The sequence below is a fragment of the Ambystoma mexicanum genome, chromosome 3p (assembly GCF_040938575.1).
Source record: "Ambystoma mexicanum isolate Mex_15411 chromosome 3p, UKY_AmexF1_1, whole genome shotgun sequence".
Taxonomy (NCBI): Eukaryota; Metazoa; Chordata; class Amphibia; order Caudata; family Ambystomatidae; genus Ambystoma; species Ambystoma mexicanum.
The window spans coordinates 1,115,327,055-1,115,349,193 of NC_090925.1; the positions used below are offsets into that span (position 1 = coordinate 1,115,327,055).

The window sequence follows — 22,139 nt, forward strand, 5'->3', positions numbered from 1 at the left end:
TAGTTGTGGAATTGTACTGACAGTACACCTCTCTGGAAAAATACCAGGCTGTAATTTATTACATCACAGCATTTCGCAAAGCTGTGAAGACCTAATTGTTTTGCTAAGGGAATATCAATGGGTGGTCGCTGGACTGTATAAAGAATGCTGGACTGTATAAAGAATGCTTGACTTGATAATAATCTCTTGAGAAGAGCTGCTGTTATCTATCACATCGGCACCCAGACACAATTGATTTCGTCAGGTGCTCTGCATAAATAACACAAAATCAAATAAAAATAGAGAGAGAGACATCAGAGAGGGAGAGAAAAATCGATCACTTAGACTTCTACTGGACTGAAAGAAGTAGACGTATTTCTGCCAGTCTGTTCCCGTGGTAAGTGGCTCTTTGCCAACCTGGGGTTTCCAGTAAAGCGCTTGGCAAAGATGATGGGTTGATAAACACAGCTAACAGTGATGTATTAATTCTTGCTTTAATCCTATATGTTGATTCTGTAACATGTATTAAAGAGAATAAAGAGGCCAGATAAGTGTCTTTTTTATAATCTAAATGAAGTGTTAATGAATTCTTGTGTCCCGAAAGACACATTGTCTTCCAGCCTTTTTTAAGTGCAGTGAGGGACCTCATAAGTGAAAAATATATCTGAAAAACTGAGAGTTGGGAGGGCAAAACACAAGGGTTACTGCAATTGCCAATGTTCAAGGATATGTTCTTGTTTAAAAAAAGATAGTGTTGGGGGCGCGGCTAGGTATGCTGTCAGGAAGATGGCTGCCTGAGTGTCTCCAGCACTGAGAGGGAGGGAAAAACATGTTATGGCTCTTTCCTAGCACCCTAATTCGAACGGGGTTGGAGTGGGGATCACGCTGAGCCCTGTGGCCACGCATGGTTGAAATGTGCAGCTCCAACGGTGCCAGTGTCTCGAGGATCGGACACAATGGAGGGTGACTGGCCTGGTGGGAAGATGGCGGCCCCGGACCTGAAGGTGGTGGTGTGCTTGTTCAGGGGCTCAGACTGGTGACCTGTGTCGGAGCCGCATCCAGTGCGCCCTGTGGGCTGTGTCCGCCGCCCCCTCCCCGGAGGCGCTACTGCTCTGGAGGTGCGCTGGAGATGAGAGCTGGAGGGGGCAGTGCAGACGCAGCACTGGTATACTGGCAACGAGCATGAAACAGCAGGCGCGGAGCTACGCGATAGAGTGAGCAGAGCCACTGTCAGTCTGCGCTCCCTGTCTGAAGCCGGCCCGGGCCGAGATGGCAGAGAACTTGTGGCGGCAGGAATAATAACGGTGAGTCGGAGGAGGGCTGAGGTCCCCTGCTGCTCACTCACTGAAGCGGATGCTGTGGAAGTTACGAGGGCTGGGCCCCTGGACATGGCTTCTTGTCCCTCTTCCTTGCTGTGCCTGCGGGGCGGGGGTGGCCCGTGGACTTACCATTGGCACCTCCTCATGTGGGCTCCCAGTCTCCATTCCAGCGCTATACAGCATTCAGGGGCCATGATACTAAAGGAAGGCAGCTGCTGTATCAGCATAACACCGAGGTCCACTGCTCCTCCTGCGCTAAAACAGCACCTTGACTATACTTGCCCCTGTTACCGGGTTCACAGCTTCTTTTGTGCTATAGCAGAGTTTTGAACCTACGCCACGTGAGGTCCAGCAGGGTATATATGATATGATATAGCATTTGTAACGCGCCTATACACAAATGTTTCAAGGCAATGTTTCGAGGCAACGGAGGGGGAACAGAAGGAAGACAGACAGCGATCCTACTAGGCCAGGTGTCATTCAGATCGCGCAAGTGCATGGGAAGGGGGAAAATGCAGAGGGGGAAAGTGAAGGCATCAGGTGTCAAGTGCTGGTAGTGGGACTGTAGGGACACAGAAACAGTCCCCAAGTGTGGTGTTTGCCAGGAAGGCAGTGCAGGTGTGCGACTGGCGGGGGAGGTGACCTTGGCCAGATAGCAGAGGGTGGCCAGGTAACCAGTATAGTTTAAGCCAGGAGGTAAGCAGGGGAGAGGAGGAGAAAAAGCAGAAGCAAAGAGAAAGGTTTTGAGGTGCTTCCGGAACCGGAGATAGTTCTCCTCAAGTTTCAGGGAGGCTGTTCCAGAGGGAGGCCCCAGCTGGGGAAAGAGATCTACCACCAACTCATTGCTTGGAGAAGCGGCTAGCCCTGAGGGAGTTGGAGGCGGATGAGCGAAGGGCTCGAGAAGGAAGATATTTAGGAAGAGAGAGTTGAAGGTATTGAGGCCCCAGGCCCCAGAAGGCCTTGTGTACAATGCAGAGGGTTTTTAAACTTAATCCTCGCAGCCACTGGGAGCCAGTGCATATATATGTGATATAGATATAACAGGCTGTTGCTTTGGGTTGTTCCTTCTTCTCAATCCCAGACTGGTGGGAAAAGCAAACACTGGTCTGAGGCTTGCTGGGGCTGCTGCTGGAGTAATTGATTCAGACTGCCTTATCCTGCACCCCTGTTGGGCACACCATACTATAGCAAATGCATGGAGGGGTCACCTCTGGGCTCGCTAGCCTCCCAAATCCCACGCCCTATGTGCTGCCTCTCTCGATGCACTGTCTCATGTCTGCTAAATGCTGAATGAGGTACTGGCCCGGCACTGGATGCGCCTGCACTTGGGTCTGATTGCCTTCTGGCGCAGCCTGCATTCTACTTTGCATCTCTTGAGGACTCTGCTGACTGGACATAGTGCTTTCTTGGTGAGCACCACCATGGGCACACACTCCTGGCCCCTGGGAGTGGAGCCTGTGCAGCGCAGGTGGATCTGTCCGCCTGCTGACTCCTAGGTCTGGCATGGCTAAAACTCCTAAAACGGTGAAGCAGGGGATATCTCCACAACGCTACAATGTACAGAAAAGGGCAAGTGCTCTGAGGTGTTGACTGCCCGGGTGCATGGTGGGGTCGACCCTCTCCCAGCCATGCTTACTCAGATGTCTACCAAGTCTGATCTGAAGGACCTATTAGCTGAAATCCGCAACGTAATTCATAAAAGCACAGAGGAACTCTCCCATAAGATCCTGGCATTGGCCAAAAGAGTCTCGGAGACCGAGAACAGAGTATCCGAGGTGGAGGATACCCTCTGTGAGCAGTCCTAAGAGGTCGGTGAGTGCTCCAATCATTTGGAGGCCTTGGAAGTCCGCTGTGAGGCCCTGGAGGACAAGCAGGAAGATGGGGAAAATTGATTGCGCATAAATAATATCAGGATCCAAGTCATCTCCTCAACAGCGCGAGGCGAAGATCTATCCAGCTTTGTGGCAGATCCCTTCTGTTCCATTCTTGAACTGCCTGAGGACCAGGAGATTGAACTTAACAGGATCCACCGGACCAAAACACGTGCTGCTTCAACCCAGGATAGGCCTGCTGATATACTGTCCCAGGTTCACTTCTTCAAACTCAAGGAATTAATAATGGCTGCAGCCAGACCCCTGCCCTCCACCTCCTTACGCAACATGTCACTCTCCCTGTATCAAGACTTGGCATTGATGACCCTTGCAGAGCAAAAGGCACTGCGCCCGTTGACTGAGTGGTTATGTGCAAGGGAGGTGCCCTATAGATGGGCGTGTCCTAGGGCACTCTACTTCGCACACATGGGTTGAAGCTGGGTGGTCAGAACACTGAGGGAGGCAGAGGGCTTGCTGAGCCTGGGGGGAGTGTGAAGGAGACTCCACAGGTGAGCAGGATCGAGTCAGGGGAATGATCCGGTACCCTTACAGGGATGGCACAAGGAGGGCAGGTGGGGGCGGGTGAAGGGGCCAAGCAAGAAGACTTGAATCAATTGGGACCTGAAGTGTTAACTCATTTGCTGATCTGTGGTCTCCTTTGGGGCGGCGTCAGTTGGGGCGTACTTGGGGCTTGTGTTGTGATGGCAAGGGGTGGGGTGGATGTTGACTTGCAGGTGTTGAGATTGGATGGGAAGTTTCTGGGGGTGATGGCTTTTTTCTGCCCTCCAAGTCAGGTTCCTGACGAAGTTTCTAGATGGCTAGAAAGTGCTCAAGTTGGAGCATGTTTGGGGATTGGTGGAGGGGTGCTGGGAAGTTAAATTATAAATGTTTGCTGTGGGTTAGACAGTTACTCATTGAAACGAATGCCTGGGTAGCCTGGGCTTCGGTGATGGGGGCAGTGGGCCTTGTTCCTTGTGGAAATGTTACCGGATATCGCGAGTGAGGCGGAGGACTTGATGGTGATGGGGACATGGAACGTGCAGGGATTGAATTCCCCAGTGAAAAGGAAATCGGTATTGGCCAAATTTAGGGATATTACTCTCTCAATTATGTTCCTGCAGATGACAACTGCTTATGCAGGATGAGAAACGCATGAAAAATAGACCATTCTTGCACCAGTTCTTAACCTCCGGGGGGGAGGTGGGTGGCCATACTGGTGGGAGAGCAGATCCCGATCTTGAAAATCAAGGTCCTTCAGGACCCGCAGGGACGTTATTTGTGTGTTAAGGCCCTGTTGTGGGATATGATGTTCACATTGGTGTCCTTGTATGCCCACAATGTTGGCCAAGACGTATTTTTGGAAAATGACCTGCTCAGGTTGATCCCGTTTGCTGAGGGAAAGATCATCTTGGGAGGGGATTTCAATCTGCTATCTAACCCCCGAGTTGACAAGGCCCTGGCCCCTACGAAGTTAGACTTTACACATTCCACAGCTTTTGGCATGTTCTTCCGTGAATTGGGAGTTGTTGATACATGAAGATAAGCTCACAGGGAAGACAGAGATTTCTCTTTCTACTCACATGTTTATGGAGGTTCCTCTAGGCTGGATCTTATTCTCGTTCCTCGTGCCCTATACCTGTGGATCCGTGGGGTGTAACTAGGTACACGCACCCTGTCCGACCATGCACCAGTCTCCGTTTCCTTGGCAGTGCTGGACAGGTCTGAGAGACCCAGATGCCCATGGAGGTTATACGACCCGGTGCTTAGAGACCCCGTGGTGATTAGTGAGTAGGGGGTGGTCATCTCCAATTATTTTATGAAAAATGAAAATTCTTGTCCTACAAAGGGAATTATATGGGATGCCATGAAGGCTGTGGTTAGGGGACAGCTCATTAGTAAGACAGCGGCTTACACCAGGGTGAGGCAGCTGGTCAGACTGGGTTTGGAGATGGAGATGGCTCTGGGTGAACAGGCACACAAGAGATTGGGGTCTCGTAAGGCGCTACGCAAACTCAGGGTGGCACTGAAAGAACTAGAGGCACGTTTGGCTGATGCTAAAGACCAAACAGGTCTACCACGCTAACGGGAATCAAGCCAATCGCCTCCTGGTGGCCAAACTGTGTAAACTCCAAAAGCGGAACTCTGCGTTCTGTTGAGGACCGGGAAAACTTGGAGGTACCAATCACGTTGGGGGAGGTGGAAAGGGCAATCAAGTCCCTGAAGAATAAGGCGCTAGGTCCTAATGGTTTCACGTCTCCCTTCTATAAGTAATTTCGCGAGCTCCTTGCTCCCCCTCTGTTGGTCCCCTTGAACTCCTTTCTGTCTTCTGGAGTGGTTGCTCCTTCCATGGGAATCTCTACAACTATCCTGATCCCCAAACCGGGCAAGGATTTGCTATGTTGTGACTCATATCGCCCCATTACTCTCACGAACATAGCCTTGAAGCTTTTTTCCAAAAGCTTAGCCCGTCGCATGATGAAGGTTCTCCCTGGACTTACAGACAGCGATCATACAGGCTTTATCGAGGGCCGCAGTGCACATGACAATGTGTGGCAAGTCCTCAGCTTATTGGAAGTGGGGAGACGATTAGACATAGACCTAGGCATCATTGCGCCAGACGCTAATAAGGGCTTTGACAGGGTGGACTGGAGCTATCTCTGTGGGTTTTTGGAGTGGTTCAATTTGGGCCGTGGGTTTACCAGCTGGTTAATGGCGATCTATCAACACCAATCCACTTGCCTTTGGGTTAACAGGGCTCTGTCGACTAGACTGTCAATTACCAGGGGAACGAGACAGGGCTGCCCGCTATCCCCGTTGATTTTTGCCCTGTGTATGGAGCCGCTTGCCAGCCGACTGAAGACTAATGGGGCGATTGAGGGAGTCCAGGTTCGGGAGACGATCCCCAAGGTGTCCCTTTATGCATATGATATTTTGCTTACCCCGAGTAACACCGGCTCATCATTAGCTGAGCTGTTACAGGAGATGGATGGGTTTGTCCGGTCTCTGGGTACAAGGTAAACTATACTAAATCAGATGGACTGGATGTGTCCTTAAGGCCCCAAGAGACAAGAGTGATCAGGGCTCTTGCTCTAATATCATGGACTCAGGAGTCTATTCCTTACCTGGGGGCTCACATTACCAGTAAGACCGGGCTAATTTCCCAGTGCTTTTCCAGGAACTGGGTGAAGACTTGCTCAGGTGGGGACGCCAGGAGATATCTTGGTTTGGTCACATTACGGCAGTCAAAATAAACTTGATTCTGCGCCTGCTTTACTTATGCTTGGCGTTGCCGGTGAGAATCCCTGACTTGGAACTCAGCACACTCCAGGGCTTCAAATTTATCTGGGGGAATAAACGTGCCAGAATATCTAGGAGGGTACTGCTGAGGTCAGTGTGGGTGGGCTGGGGGTTTACGCGATGTCTTCCGCTATAACCTGGCCACACAGCTATCCCGCGTTTTTACCTGTGGGCAACCCGCCCTGCAACCAAAATGCAATCTAATCGAGCAGGCCCAGTCAGCGGTGGATCTAGCGCAGCTGCCCTACATAGACAAAGGATATTTGGGGGTTTTCTCTACTTGCGACAACCAAGTGTACACTTTATTACATGGGGAGGGCTCTCCGCAGATAGGGAGTATCAATGGGGATGGGCCCCCTCACACCAGTGTGGGACAACCCAAGCTTTCAACCTGGCCATGATCAGGTGGGATTTGGGAAGTAGGTAGCGAGGGGGCTTGTTGTACATACACCAGCTCCTTAAAGAAAACCGCCCAATGACGTTTGATGAATGTAAATGCACCTTTACCCTGCCGGAGACAGAGTGGTTTCACTATACACAGCTGCGGCACTGGGCTTCTCACCCACTCACAAATAATGGGGCTAACAGACCACTGTCTGCGCTTGAACTATCATCACAAGTGGTTCTATCACGGGGTTGGATCTTGAAACTGTATAAATTGCTGGACACAGGAGACCCGGTTGTGTGTCTGCCGTACATGGTTAAGTGGGAAGGGTTCCATGTAATAATGTCCCCACAAAAATATCACCATGCAAAAATATTGCTGAAAAATTGCCGTTTTTTTGTGGGGACATTATTGCATGGAACATGCAGGGGACACCCCCCGCAACCCCCAAACCAATTTTGTTTTTTTTTTGGCTGCCCCAATCCCCATATATATGGTCACCCATATAATATCGCCACAACCTTTTCCCAGCGATATTATGTACGGCGACCATATATATGGGGATAATATTACCTGATACCGTGTGAAGCTGACCTAGTTGGGCCTATTGAGGATGAGGTGTGGCTGAAGATATGGGGGAGGATGATTAAGTCCTCCAGATGTATCACAGACAAGGAATATTCCTATACATTTTGCTACAGGTGGTATCTCACCCCAGAAAGGCTACACCACATTATTGAAGATTTTCCTGCTACTTGTTGGCGGGGTTGTGATGCTGTTGGCTCTTATTTCCATATAGTGTGGTTATGTCCTAAAGTGGGTCTCGTCTGGAAGGAGGTGCTATCCAAAATAAAGGACATTACAGGGCTGCCACTTCCTATGGACCCATTGGGGGAGTCATTTTGGGTGATGCGGGTGATGGACAGTTCCCGCTGGCTGGTCCAATGGCCATACTAATTGGTCATTTTCTCCTGGCTGCAAAACGGACCGTAACTCGGAACTGGAAGTCTGTTGAATGGCCCGGTGGTCCAGATTTGGTGTGTCAAGATTTGGCACACTTTGGTTGCTGACAAAATCAGAGTACTGGGCGAAGTACAGAATACAAATTATGTCGCAGTTTGAACCCCATTTATTGACTATGCAGAAACAAAACCTGCGATTGTGGTCACGCCTCTTTATTGCAGCACTTTTCATCACTGTAAAGCAGTTTGGTCCCGGGGAGGCGAATGCACTAAAATGGGATGCAGAGGGTGTGGGGGAAATGGGGCCTTAGTTTAGTTTAGTTTAGTTTAGTTTATTATTTGTATAGCGCCGCCTGGCCCTAGGGCATCCAGGCGCTTGCGATGAATACAACAAGAATAATACAACAGAAATGTACAAACCGATTACATATTTACAAATTTGCAGTCTTGGTGCATGCTAGTAAGGTAGGGCTAGGCAGTTTACGTTTCTTTGGATAGAAGCCAAGTTTTGGAGTTGTGTCTAAATCTGTGAAAGGACGGTTCTGATCTCAGCTCGAGTGGAAGTGAATTCCAAAGTTTGGAGGCAAGCACGGGGAAGCTGGAGCCCCCTGCTTTTTGGAGCTTAAATCTTGGGATATTTAAGCAGTGTGTTTGAGCTGATCTGGTAGGGCGCGCTGGGGTGTGGTGATTGAGATTGTCGGATAGGTATCTGGGTGCTTGGTTAGCTAGGCATTTGTGTGTGAGTGAGATGGTTTTATATTCAATTCTTTGTGGTATGGATAGCCAATGGCAGGTGCGTCTGGCGTCCGAAATGTGTTCATGTTTGGGTATGTTCAGGGCTGCTCGCAAGGCGTTGTTTTGTATGACTTGTAGTTTGTTGATGTTTTTCTGACTGGTTCCCAAGTATAACGCATTGCAGTAGTCAACTTTGGAGAGGACTAGCGCTCTGGCTAAGGTGGTGCAGTTGGATGGTGAGAGGTAAGGTCTGCTGGCATTGATGAGTTTACGGGTGTAAGCAGTGGCTGATGAGATGGAATTGATCTGTCTTGTCAGTGTGAGGGAGGAGTCGAGGTAGATTCCTAGGGTTTTGACGCTGTTAGAGACGATGATGTTATTGCCGTCTATAGTGAATGCTTGATAGAGTTTGTCGAGTTTATTAAGTCTGGGTTGGGAACCTAGGAGAAGAAGCTCGGTCTTGTCGTCATTGAGGCATAGGCCATGCTTGGCCATCCATTCTTGGATAATGGAGTAAATGTTGTTGAGAGCAGTGAGGTCGGTGGAGTAGTCGCCTGTTAAAGGGATCAGTATTTGGGTGTCATCTGCGTAGTTGGTGTAGATGACACCCAAGCGGTCCAATATGTCAAAGAGGGGTTTCGTGAACACATTGTATAGAGTGGGGGAGACGCAGGAGCCCTGGGGGACACCGCAAGTGACTGGGGCTGGGATGGCAGAGGCTGTGGGTGCGAAGACTCTCATGGATCTGTTGTTAAGGAAGGAATGGATCCATACGTTGGCGTTATCTGAAAATTTGGCTGCTGAGGATAGATGTTTGCAGAGGATGTCGTGGTTGACCAGGTCGAAGGCGGCCGATAAGTCAAGAAGGAGAAGGAGGGCTAGTTTACCATTGTCTTTAATGTTGTCCATCTGTGTCTTAAGGTCAATCAGGGCGGTCTCAGTGCTGTGTTTGGGGCGGAATCCTGATTGTCTGAGTCCTAGTAAGTTATTTTTCTCAAGGTGGTTCTGTATCTGGAGATAGGCAGCTCTGTCGAGGATTTTTAGTAGGAAGGGTACAGTCGTAATGGGTCTGTAGTTGGTGGGGACATTAGGGTCAAGGGTGGGCTTCTTAAGTAAAGGAAGAACCCAGGAGTCCTTGAGGTTGTTGGGCACTATATTGGAGGTGAAAGATGAGTTGATGAGGGAAGTGATGAAGGGAGCAAGTTGTTTGGCTGCATCTTTAATGACTGGGGCTGGGCAAGTGTCGCCTTGGCATTTGGACGGTTTAAGAGAGTAGATTATTTCTTCAACCTCTTTGATGGTTATGGTGGAACACTCAAAGAGGTTATTGTCATCATTTTGGGGGGTGGTGTGGGTGTGTGTAGAGGGGGTGATGTTATCAGTGAGGGTGAGGCTTTCTTTCTTTGTCAGGATTTTGGCTTGTAATGTGGCAATTTTGCCTAGGAGTGCTTCCTGGATGCTCGTGCACCGCGGCGCCAAAACGAGGCTGAGACCGCCTCTTAGCTCGAACGAGCATCCGCCGGCAGGCGGATTCGCCGGCCCTCACAAAGGCCACACTAAGGCCTGTTGGGTGCCCGTGCCTCTGCACTCCACATCATCTGCCCAGGGAAGAGGGCAGGAGCCCTCTCCCCCGCCCCGAAGCAGCCAGCAGCACAGACGAGGCCCACAGAGACCGCCTGACTACGTCTGAGAGGCCTGCCTGACCTCTCCATGCCGGGCGCAGCGCGGCGCCAAAACGAGGCTGAGACCGCCTCTTAGCTCGAACGAGCATCCGCCGGCAGGCGGATTCGCCGGCCCTCACAAAGGCCACACTAAGGCCTGTTGGGTGCCTGTTCGGAGCCTAAGGAGCCAGGGACCAGGAACTCTGCCCCTACCACTCCAGAGCCACCATGAGCAGGAGCTCCTTCCATCTACTGCTGGAGCAGTAGCCAGCCCTGCCTGACACCAGGTATGTCACGAGTCCCTAGCTGCAGCACGAGCGCGCGTCTTGAAGGCAACACGCGGCGGATTATTTAATAATATCCGCGCCGCTCAAGCGTTGCCCAGTGTGGCCTTCTCCAGCCAGGATCTGCCCCATTATTGCACTCAGAGTGCATCCAGCCACCAATTGAAGCCCCGAGGTCCACACCATTTAAAGATGGCTGACCGTCGCATCTTCAGCCCTCCACCCGGCCCCGCAACCCTGCAAACATCGTGATTGGCCCCTCTCCTCTACTGGGAGCCAACCACAAGCCAGCAGGCTTCGAACCGGCCCACCTCGAAGGCATTGTGCACTGTGCCTATCTCTAGCCTGTATACGCCATCGAGCATAGGGCTAGATCCCCTGCCCATCTCCTCTGGGGTAAGCATACTGCCCCTTACAGCAACCTTTTTTCCACTGCTCCAGCCAGCAACCTGAACTGCTTCAAGCCTTCACTGAACCCTGTTTTTGCAGTACGGTCTAACACAGACTACTTTCACATTGTGTTGTGCCTTATGGTCGCTTAGAGACCACTGTGACATAGTGTTATGCCTTAGGGTCGCTTAGAGACCACTGTGACATTGTGTTGTGCCTTATGGTCGCTTAGAGACCACTGTGACATAGTGTTATGCCTTAGGGTCGCTTAGAGACCACTGTGACATTGTGTTGTGCCTTATGGTCGCTTAGAGACCACTGTGACATAGTGTTATGCCTTAGGGTCGCTTAGAGACCACTGTGACATAGTGTTGTGCCTTAGGGTCGCTTAGAGACCACTGTGACATAATGTTGTGCCTTATGGTCGCTTAGAGACCACTGTGACATAGTGTTGTGCCTTATGGTCGCTTAGAGACCACTGTGACATAGTGTTGTGCCTTATGGTCGCTTAGAGACCACTGTGACATTGTGTAGTGCCTTATGGTCGCTTAGAGTACACTGTGTATTAGCACTGTGTATTAGCACTGTGTATTAGCACTGTGTATTAGCATTGTGTACTAGCATTGTGTACTAGCACTTCTCTGATTCTCTGCGTTAGTACCCTCACTGCAGCACCATTGTGCACTAACATTGCGTACTAGCTTCTCCCTGATGATTTTGTGCGCCAGTTCCCTCTAAATTCAGATATGATAACCTGGACCTTCCTCATTATGTTCCCATTCTGCCTGGTCCCCCATGACACCCCTTGTACAGGGCCACACTTTCGCTTACACCCCAATGGCCTCAGCAGACTAGCCTGCCCCAGACATTATCCCATACCCTGCCCCACCCCCTTCCTACCCAACATCAACCCCTTCCAGCCTACCTCCTCCATCGACTCTCATCGCATAGCAGACACCTCCAGCCCCCAAGAAGCATCACAAACTACTCCCATCGGCCAATCCACTATCACGAACCTCACTACCAGCAAATCCTATCCCTGCTCAGGCTTATCGAGACTTACCCGACTCAGATCCAGAACACACACACCCGCATCCTTCCTCAATCTAGGCAACAAACAAAATATAACCTTAACCAAATCTGCCCCTCCCTGCACATGCCCTACACTTCCGACAGACCAGATATCACACGGCCTGAACGCACCCTCCCCCCGCACCCACATCAAAAAATCATGCATCACCACCGAAACCATCAAAGGTGCACTCATCAATGCGAGATCTGTAGTCGCCCATGCCCTAGACAGAGCCGACATTATTTCCTTCAATGATCTCGACTTCATAGCTATTACAGAGACCTGGCTCCACCCAGCGTCTGGCCCCTCTCTATCACTTGCTATACCCAATGACTATACCATCTACCGTGCAGACAGACAAACAGCTAAAGGTGGTGGAGTAGCCATTATTGCAAAAAGCTCCATCAACATAAGACACATACAAAACCAATCACTGCCATCAGCGGAACTACTCACCCTCAAACTATCCACAACGCACACAAGCACTATCACCATCCACCTCATTTACAGACCGCCAGGCCCTATACTATCCTTTAATGACGACATAGCCCTTTTACTCTCTGACAATATCAAACCTAACTCTCGACTACTCATCCTAGGAGACTTTAATCTAGGCCTCAATGATGAGAAAGATGACAAAGCTCACACTGTCGCCAACACAATTTCAGAATTAGGACTCACCCACCATATCGCACAACCCACACACAACAAAGGCCGCATCCTTGACTGGATAGCTGACCTCAACTGCAACACTACCATCCTTTCCAACACTCCATGCGCTTGGACCGATCACCACCTTATTACCTTCACCATCAACAAAGGCACTCAAACACCAGGGCCTTCCTCCAATGCCCCACCCACACTCACAAGAAACAACAAAAATATCACACTAGAGAAACTCCTCCCGTTACTCCAACCCATCATCGACTTCTCACCCAGCATGACCAACCCTACTGAACTAGTAGAGTTATACAACACAACTATCCTTAAGGCCATAAACACCATAGCACCACTCAAGCTTCGGAAAGCCAAACCACGAGCACACCTCAATTCTTGGTTCACCCCCAAACTAAAAACACTCCGCAAATCCAAAAGACAAGCTGAATTAGCATGGAAACAGTCACCATCCACTATTAATAAGACATCTTACGCACTGGCATCGAACATCTATAAATCAGCCATCATCCAGTCTAAAAAAAACATGTACAATGAAAGAATCAGCAACGCCAAATCTAATACCAAAGAGCTCTTCAATATCCTGAGAGAACTCGAATCACCCTCCCCCATTCCAGACACTTGTAACAAAGACATCCACTGGTGCACGAGCATCCAGGAAGCACTCCTAGGCAAAATTGCCACATTACAAGCCAAAATCCTGACAAAGAAAGAAAGCCTTGTTTCATGTCGTACTCTAACTTGCCTCACATGCTCCTCTGTCAGCATAATGGCCTGGATTGTGCCTGTCATTTATGTTCTTTTCTGTACCCACAGTAGGTTGTTTGAAAATAAAAGTTTTTGAAAAAAAAAGTATAGTGTTGGGGTAGTCAGGAAAGGTCCCCCCAATGAAGACTGATTTTTGTTGTGCGTGCCATATTTGTGATTGGGGTGCAGCAAATGGAGTACGATGTTGCGATTTCATATGTATTCAGTATAGTTAAATGTGGATGGAATATGTTAGTGTTACTTTTTGTTTAAACTGATACAGATTAGCTTGAGCGTGCGTAGAAAGACAAATGTTAAACTGCCAAATGAAATATAAACGTGATTCAGACATAATGTGCTATGGAGTGCCCAGAAGAGGCAATGAGAAGTTTTTTTTTTTTTATGATGTTCATGCGAAAAAGGAGGCCTATCCTTCAAGAATCCACTGTAAATTAAAGATGGTATTTATTAAAACATGCATGCACACTGAGAAAACATATAAAGGGGATTTATAAATCTACATGTAGTGGGCTTTTTATAAAACAGATTAAAACAGAAGTTAGGGCTGACTTTCAGAAACAGATTCTGCAGAGTTTCAAAGGCCAGAGGATGGGTGAATAAGTAACTACGACCTTAGCGATGGTCTACTAATTTGAAGGAGCTGACCATAGTATTTATCGTCTGATAAGTATCACAGAAAGTAGATATAATCTCTTGAATGCAAGGGAGCTTGACAGAGGGTTTTCGCTATTTGTTTGACAAACACGGGGTGAGTCAATGCTCATGGCTAAAGTAATTGAGACCCAGGAGTTTCAATTGCATTCTCAAGATGTGTCGTATGCGGTCAAAATGGCAGTTATTTAGATTAGAATGTTCCAAAGGAGGAGGTAAACTGGGAATTGAGATAGTTGTTGCTAGTTTGAAGATGAACTGGTTTACCCAGCCTTCTCCATATCGCTTAAAGGATTTATGCGAACCATGCACAATTAAGAGTTCAGGTTAAAAGGGGCTTAGACCAGTTATTACTAGTAATGAATTATGTTTACACACAAATGTTTAACTGTCTGATGATGTCATGACCTACCACAGACAAATTCTAAAAGGAGGTGTGTTTTACATATGTGCTGAAGCTGGTAGTTAAGAGAATGGCTACCAGTGAGAGTGTAGGAATTGGAGAAAGATGGGATTTCTTTAAAGAGGGTTTGTACAATCACAATTGTGGGGTGGATTGTAATAAAGTATCTGAGAGTGTTTAGCTGTTGCAAAAATCTATAAAATGTATCAACTTATGTGGTTTGTTGGGACTTGGGTTACTTTGGTACCACAACACCATCTAACTGCTCCCTGTACATTGTACAATAAGCTTGCTTTAGATACAAAACGTGCACTCATTCCTCAGGTGGTGAACCCACTTGGGTTGAGGTAATTAGGGGTCCACCGCAACAAAATTGGTGACCACGAAGAGACCCCAGGCTTTCCAAGATGTTGGGGGTCTTCTGCCCGCACCACTCAGCTACGGCACCTCACTGCGGTGCACTGTGAAAAAGAGGTCTGCGGATACCATATTGGTTAAAATTCCGTCTGCTCCCCAGGGGCATGGTAACATGGCCCAGCTGTGCAGAACGACTTGATGGAGCACCACATCAGAGCGCTTCGGATCACATGAGTGCACTTTTGGAGGTAAAGCAAGGAGGGAAAAAGGGTTGTTTCTTTTTGATTCAAGGGGTTTTGGTAAGGGTAGAATTGGAATAAAAGGGTATGGAATTAGTAGAGGTTGCAGGCATAAAAATAGTCAGTGCCTTGAATGAGTGAATGACCTGTTTTATGTTGTAAGTTCCTGGTATATATTTTTTACCTAATTCCTTACTTTAGAGGAGGTGTGAGGTGGTATTTTAACCAGCGCGGCCATTATGAGGTTTGTCTTGATACCCTTTAGTTTGCTTGTCTGGTTGGCTGGAGCCCACACCTGGACGTGGGGTGGCATCTTATGGTAAGTCCAACCATAGATACCTTTTTGAAGTAAACCCTTGGCATTCTTCATTCCTGCATTGGCTGTGCGGGTGCAGCTCTCGCTCGATTTTCTTGGATAGTCGAAGTAGTGAAGGGGAAACTTTCTGTAGTCCGGAAAAGACAGTTTTGTAGTAGAGAAGGCCGTGCTAGTAACGAAGAGAGCGAGAGCTGCGGTGCTGTAGTGAAAAGCATTGCGCGCCTCCTATGCACAAGTGGGGCAGATATCTCAGAGATATTGGCCGGCAAGTGTTTTTGATACAAGTGGAAACTGCAAAACTTTTACGAGAAGGGTGGCGTGAAACTGCCGAACTTCGAGGCCTATTATGTGGCTGCGCAATTGCAATATGTGGCCAGGTGGCTCTCGGATGACGAGACCCCTGAACACAGGCTGCTTGGGAGGGACTGTGCTCCCTTTCATTTGCGGGAGGTGATCTGGGTGGCCAATGCCTGTATGAGGGAACGTCCTAAGATGCTGGCCTTGGGTAGGGACATGTGGCGGCGAGCCTGCCGGATGATGGGCGACCCCTCGCCGTGTGTGCGGCAGTTACCACTGGTCGCACTGGCGAAGGGAGACGGGCAGCTAAGAGCAATCCTTCAGACATACTGGGAATCAGTGGGGTTGGTCACCATGGGAGACATCTGGCAGGACGGGGCCCTAATGGAGTTCGAGGAACTAGAGGCGGTGTCGGGGCTGCACACGGGTCAATATGTAACATATCTTAGGGTGGTGCGGGAGATCCGGAGTATGTGGCCTGAAGCTACCTTGGCCGATGAACCGGATGCTACGTTGGAGATAATATACGACACATCGGAGGGTGGGCATGAGGTCTCCAGGTTGTATGAGATGTTAATGACAAAGGTTGGGAAGGATTTGGGGCACTTGCGACTGGAATGGGAAGCAGAGATGGGGGCCCCGATGGCGGATGGGTTGTGGGAGCGCGCCTTGGGGTACCACAAAATGGTATCGAGGAACGCCAGGTTTAAGCAGATACAGCTCTATATTACGCACAGGGCATATATGACCCCCCTGAGAATATCCAGATTTCGGGATGCTGGGCGCCAGGCGTGCCCCAAGTGTAACGAAGAGAATGCGGACATGATACACATGTTCTGAGCGTGCCCAGTGATCGCAAGTTATTGAGGTGAAGTGGCGCAGAGGCTGGCGGGAAGGGGTATTATACTCGAAGTGGATTCAGCCTGGGCCTGTCTGCTGGGGGGGTATCCCAGAGCGCGTAAGCTCCGACACGTTGAGAAACTTAAAGATCTGGTCTATGTGCTTGCCAAACGTAGGATTGCCATGGGGTGGAAGGAATGTCATAAGCCACTAGTTGAGGTCTGGTGGCGAGATCTCCAAAAATGGGCAGATGCTGAGACAGCGGCTTGGCGGGATGCCTGTATGGCAGGGGAGGAGGAAGAAACGGGCTCCCTCACGGCATGGAAGTCATTGATAGCCGAGCTGTTTGGGACAGGGTCGGCCTCGGCTGGATCTGAGGGCGATGAGGCCCCACCGCACGGAGCGGATACCGATGGCGGACACCACACAGGCTCATAGGGGGGAGAGTTGGGGATTGCATTTTTGTTGTTGTTTGGTGTGTTTTATTTATGTTCTGTTGTATTGTTGTTTGGTTTACTTAAAATAAAAACAGAATCACCCCATCACTTTAATCAAAATCTTAAACGCAGAGACTATCCCACCCTCACCAGATCACATTCTGTTACACTCATGTGCAAATCTTTATAAATTAGGCCCATCCTATATACATGTCCAAAAATACTGTCACTGAAAACGCTGTGCTGGCAAGCCTCCAGAGATACTGGAACGTCCCGACTAGTTCATACAGTCCTGTTTTTTTTCTCATTCTTTTATTTGCAGGTTTGGATTTTCCATAACAAAGTCACCTCTTCAAGTCCCACAATCCAAAGAAAAAACTCAGGACTAGATGAACTACCCGGGTCTGACCTGGGACAGCTTAATATCAATACTGCATGTGAGGGTGAAACAGGAGCTAAGAGAGCAATGTGTGTACTCTTCGTCGCGCTGTAAGCAGGAGGACATGAATATAACGCCTTCATTATTTCCCGTTCCTGCTTTTCGGTGGCCCTGGAACGAAAAATGCGCAATAAGTGTCTTGAAGGCTGACCAGTCTGTGCGCGACCAGCTAGACACTGTTGTCTGCATTCATTAATTGTTCATTTTTTAATGGCCGGGACGTAATTGCTCTGCTTTATATATCAATACATTACAACACGTTTCTTACTGGCATTGTATAATATATAAACAATAAAAATGATATAATACATAAAAACCTACCTCAATTGGGAGGTCCCGCAGTGAAGGTGCCGCTTCAACAGACTAGTCTTAAGAATGTAAGTATTGCAGAAGGGCGTGGTTTCGGTGTTTGTTTTGGCTGATGTAATTATGGGAAACTTGCCTTCGTGACGTCAGACTGGGACGGGTGCCAGGGGTGTGACGACGAGCAGTTCTTCTTCCTGCGCTGCCAAGCAACGCAAAGCACCAACACAGGGCGTGTCGAAGAGCAGCGGCTCTTCTTTCTTAAAGCGGCAGTATGACAAGGCTGTAATGTGTTCAATGATTTACAAGATCGACTAGGATTAATACTGCGTTTATCAGTCACTTGGCTGTCGTAGTTCCAGCTTCCTTTAAATACAATTTTTGTGATCTCGGTGATGCATGATATGAAGGAAAAAAACGCTCATGCAGTCATGCTTGATGTCACAAGATATAAGCCCTTTGCGACTCTGCAGCATTCGGGCTAGAAGGTCCAGTAAAGCTTTCGTGTGCCACACTGCCCTTCAGCGTTCACCCCTAAATTCCTTTCCCCACCTACCCCGTGCATACCTAGAGATGTCATGGCGCTCTGAGCTTGTGTGGCTAGGTCGCCATTGTTATGGGGGCCTGGATCACCAGGTCTCGGCCCAATACGCATCCATGCGCATGGGCGGACCAGAGGGGGCACCCTCCGGCATCTGGTTCACTGGATCTAATATTACCAATTAAGCGGGCAGCGAGGGGCACCCCGTGGGCTCCGCAGCTCGGGACACCAGAGCTGCAGACCCAACAGCCCCGGTCCTGGGTGCACCCAGGCCGGGGCTCCACAGTCGTCTCACACGGCATCATCAGTCACCATAGACGGTGTTGCCCGGCAGGGGCACTGTCTTCATGCCGGGCCACGTGGTGGGCCCACAGCTCGCTGCGCTGCACCAACATGATGCATGAAAACACAGGAGTCAGGATTACATCGACTGACGAGCCGAAGCGGCTCACTCTTTTTATTATCCTGGTCACGTGGTTCCCCCACGTGACCAGGACAACAACCCTGGGAGCTACCATGTCTCCCAACAGGGGTGACATGCAACACTTCTCCTTTTTCATAGCAACAAAATAAATGGAACACCACAGCATACTACACACACTAGCACTACAAACCATCAATCCCACAAATATGCACTCTTTATTAACCTGGGTGAGTGGGACCCCTCTCACTGAACTGCACCAATGAGGGTTCCTGGCACCACATAAAGCATTCCACATATACCAACGTTCACCAGTTTACATTGCCCACTGACTGGGCCATTTTAAACAAATCCAAGTCTGCCGGCTCGCAGCCTTCATGGGGATGTCTACAGTGTCCATTGGCGCACCCGTGGAGTAGCAGGAGACCAGTTTGGATCTTCGCCAATGTTCATTTAGGACAGTCACACCACAGTTCAGTGGCCGGCAAAGCCGCACCTGGGGAGGCCCGGGGGCCAACATCGGCCAAGTCCATATGCATCTTGGGGGGGGAGCCACCCTTGGCAGGGTGCTGGTGACGGACGACAGGCACTTGTTGCCCTTTCCTTCCTGCCTGGGGCAGCTAGCAGGGTGACGCTGGTGGTGGGGTGTCTGGGTTACAGGTATAAACGGGCGCACAAGCTCTCCAGAGAGCTACAACCCCTCCGTGCTAGACTTACTCTTCTTGTCACAACCTAATAGTAGTAGAGTTTCTAGGCCACATTACTTCATGCCTCCCCACCTTGCTTCATGATGGCAGATGGAGAGAGGTGGTGCGGGGATTACCATCCTCAATGTCTTCTTCAACCTATTGTCCCTCAACCCGCTACTGGCCCGGGCATTGGGAGGCCATGCCCCATCTGTTCCAGGCTGCCGCAGACCTCCACCCCGATTTCATTTTCCGATTTTTTTATCTGTTCACCGCCCCGGCCCGGATCACTTAGGCCACGGCCACCTCCTTTGTTTCGCGCCGCGCGGGCTTCGCATTTTCTTTCTTCCTTAGATTGCGGCTCCAGGTGATGATGGGCTCGCCTCCCACAAGGGGGCCAACTCTGCTGTTTGGGGCCCCTGACCTCGTTCAGTGACTCTGCACCTCCTCATTGTTCGGCGGCAGCCAATGCTGCCGCCCTTCACTCTTCACTTCGTGGCCACACAGAGGGGCATTCTCACACCGTCCCCGACCGCACGAGCACCCCCAGTGATAGGGACTGCGGCCAGGTGGCGCTCATGCCCCTCCCTCCGCACCCTTTGCAGAGCTTACGGCTGCTTTCGTTGTTGCGGCCTGATGTGTTCAGGGCACGCCCCCTGTTTAGGCGGCCAATGCCGCTTGCGTTGGGCCTTTTGAAGCCCTCTGCCCGCCTGTGAGGCCGACAGCAGTCCTTTCCTTCGCAGCCGACGCTGCTCTCTATCTTCTCCCTCCTCACAGGGGAGGGGGAGAGCTGTTATAGTTACAGCACGCGTGAACATTGACAGAGACATGGGAAGGTATAAACATCACTCACAAAGGAGCAGACCCACCGGCCATCCATTCAACCCAGCTCAGGCCCCCAACTGACACTCACAGAACATTCACACACAGATCCACCCAACATTCTCCTGAGCTACATTCATGCACCAACATTCTACAGCAAGCATAAAGGCCAGTGGCAAGACAATACAACATTACAACATCTCCCTTTCATACCAGACTTACCACACTTAACATCTCCCTTCCATAACAGACTCACCACAGACTCACCACACTCAACATCTCCCTTCCATAACAGACTCACCACAGACTCACCACAACATCTCCCCATCACCAAAACATCTAACCAAACAATCACCTTCCATTTGGACCTGCCACATCCAAACACAGAGCCTGCCACACTCTGGCACCAACCATACACAGCCGAGGAAACCAATCATACATTCAGGTGGGGAAAAAAAAAACAGGGGGGGATCACGCATTTGCCCCACCACGGACCCGGTGTCACCACAAACATGACACCCTGGGGAAACATAGTCCAAGTCCAACCAACTAACACACAACAAGAGGTGTTGCCATGACAGGTCAACAATTGCAGAGGGCTACTTAGATCACTCCTCTTCCTCTTACACCCTCACATCATATCCAAATACAAATCGCTCCCACTTGACTCCCTCATACATCCCACAGAATCACCAACACACAGAAAGAAAAAATCAAAAACCACCACAACCAACAATCGAACTGCAACCAGAAAAGGGGAACATACGCACACGTCACTTATCACCAATATCATCCAAACCAGACACTACCAGAATCACACACACAAACGACATGTAACAAATGATGTGCTCCTGGTAGCACTAATGCATTGAACAACTTAACTTTGACCTGTAGGGAAACAATAGTTAACATTCTAATAACTTAAACCTATTAACTAGAGTGCACTCTATATACATTGTAATTACAACCGCTGGCCAGTTCAACCCCAATTGGTTGATATAACTTTACTTGTAAAGTTCCACTAAATATTCCACTATACTCACACCATAGCAACCTTAATGACGGTTGACCATTAACTTTGACAAATACTACCCCAATAAATATTATTATAACTGTCAGGCGCAACCCTTACCCGGTTGGCCACCACTGTACCTCAAACTTGAGTGTACATATCACCTATGTACCTCATAAGTGAGTGTGAATTCCATCACATATACTGGCAAATACCTACAACTTTGAACACATCACATAAATATATGACACTTTAGATTACCCTGTACTTCGGCCATGAACAGCAACACATGAGTCATGGTCGGGATGAGACACTTCACAATTAGGGCCACAAAACCAGACAAACGTCACAAGACAATGGCCCAGCACTATTACAGGGTATCTGTACCGTTCACTTAGCAATACATTACATACATAGGTCATCACTAAACCCAATAACTTTTTCCAAGATCCTTAACATTAAACTCCAAACATAAAATGATGCATGTGTTTAAAACACCTGAAATAAATTCTTGCATATGCACAAAAACGTTCACTTTTTGATTACCTCGCCTAACTATCTTGCAATAAATGATTTCTCAATTCAGTTCAATTGCTGAAAAGAAGAAGAAAAACAATTCAGAATGTGTTGCTTGATCAAGGCCACACATATTTATATAACATTTTGCAGTAAAAACACACATTATATTGACACACTGATTTCTCCCAGACATTAATGTCATTGGTACTGTGGATCAAAAGCTCTGTGATAATCATGCTCCTATAGATAGCTCATCTGAACATAAATACACATGTTCATAAAAAATAAATTGTTGCAATCGTCAAATCTGAATCTTTCACTGTATTTGTAAAAATAAAGTCTTATGTCTGTAACATAAAAAAAACTTCCAAACCGGCACCAGGTTGTGCAATTTAAGTGTACCTTAAGTCTTCAGGCATTGTCCACATAAATTCATTAGTACGCACTTTATACCGCAA

General features: G+C 48.9%; 1 protein-coding gene across 3 annotated transcripts in view; it reads right to left on the bottom strand.

Annotated features, from left to right (window-relative positions):
* Positions 1-18,653, bottom strand: part of LOC138581278 (E3 ubiquitin-protein ligase RNF14-like) — a 221,707-nt gene extending 203,054 nt beyond the window's left edge. The window contains exon 1 of one of the 3 annotated variants that reach the window (XM_069652481.1): positions 17,699-18,653. The gene's annotated coding sequence lies outside the window, so the exon portion shown is untranslated. The remainder of the gene's footprint in view (positions 1-17,698) is intronic. The other 2 variants (XM_069652482.1, XM_069652483.1) reach the window with 2 other exon arrangements.
* Positions 18,654-22,139: the final 3,486 nt, after the last annotated feature.